This window comes from Crocuta crocuta, unplaced genomic scaffold (assembly GCF_008692635.1).
Source record: "Crocuta crocuta isolate KB4526 unplaced genomic scaffold, BGI_CrCroc_1.0 scaffold2335, whole genome shotgun sequence".
Classification (NCBI taxonomy): domain Eukaryota; kingdom Metazoa; phylum Chordata; class Mammalia; order Carnivora; family Hyaenidae; genus Crocuta; species Crocuta crocuta.
The window spans coordinates 22,297-23,513 of NW_027530018.1; positions in this window are offsets into that span (position 1 = coordinate 22,297).

A 1,217-nucleotide genomic window follows, 5' to 3' on the forward strand; every position below is an offset into this window, starting at 1 on the left:
CGCCCCCCCTCACCCGTGCAGGGTCCGGTTACCTTCCTCCCTCTCTGGCTCCATTGTGTGGGTCTCTAAAAGCCCCATTTCCCCCCTTAATTTGGTCGTCATGATTTTTACCTTTATTGATTTTCTCCGAGGAAACCAATCACTTGGGTTTAAAACAGTCGTTCTGAGAAAATTTCCAATTAGGATTAAGGTTTACCTTCACGTTGGAACTCGGGATCAGGCTGTCGTCTTCTCTGCTGCTCGCGGGTGTAAAAGTGAGCAGAAAGCAGGGGTGCAGGGCTGGGGCACTTGTGGGGGCTGCCGGACAGGGCACATGACTTGCACTTACATTCAAGTTCCCGGAAGTTTACTTGTGTTATAAACGTGTCCTAAAAATTTCACAGGACATTTTTATCCTAACAAACACATACATTACTTAGTCACAGTGCAGATTTAATTGCACATCTTTTATTTGCTTAAAGCAGACGAGCATACCTCCCCCTCCCCCTCACCTCTCCTTCCCCTCTTCTTTCTCCCTCACCTCTCCCTCACCTCTCCTCTCTCCCTCACCTCTCCCTCACCTCACCCCACCCTCACCTTGCCCTCACCACTCCTTCACTTCGCCCTCACCTCACTGACATTGCTCCCAAACCTTCTGGACCTGTGGGGTCGTCTCTGGCCCCCTGGAACTTGGACATCAAGGCCAGGAGGGTCCATGTCTCCACCCTCCCCTCACGTGGAACCTGCACTATTGAGCTGCTGGGCTGAAAGAACATTCCAGGGGAGGCAGCAGGCAGCCAAGATGGGTTGGTGTGTCACACGAGTTTGTCCCTTGCTCAGGGTTCTGGGGAAGCCTCCCTGATGGGCACCCCGGGATTGTGCCCACCTCCCCAGGGGGCCGCGTCCGTCTTGAGCTCCGCGTTTGGCCGTCTCTGCCTGTCTGGGTGGTGGGCGTGGGCGGGAGCGCCTCTCCCGGCAGCTGTGGGGCAGATGGGCTGGGCTGCGCAGGCCACTCGGAGAGAGGCGGTGGGTCGTGGGGGTCCCGGGAGCGGCCCAGCCTCGTGTTCACTCCTCCTCAAGACCCCGCAGCTCCTCAGGAAGACTGCACAGCCACCGCCCTGGGCTTGTCAGGAATGTGGCTGGCAGGGGGTCCGAGCCCAGGCGGCTTGTGGGACTCGGGGAGCAGGGTCCAGAACCGAGTCATCCGCGGAGAGGCAGGGCAAGACGAGCACGAGTCG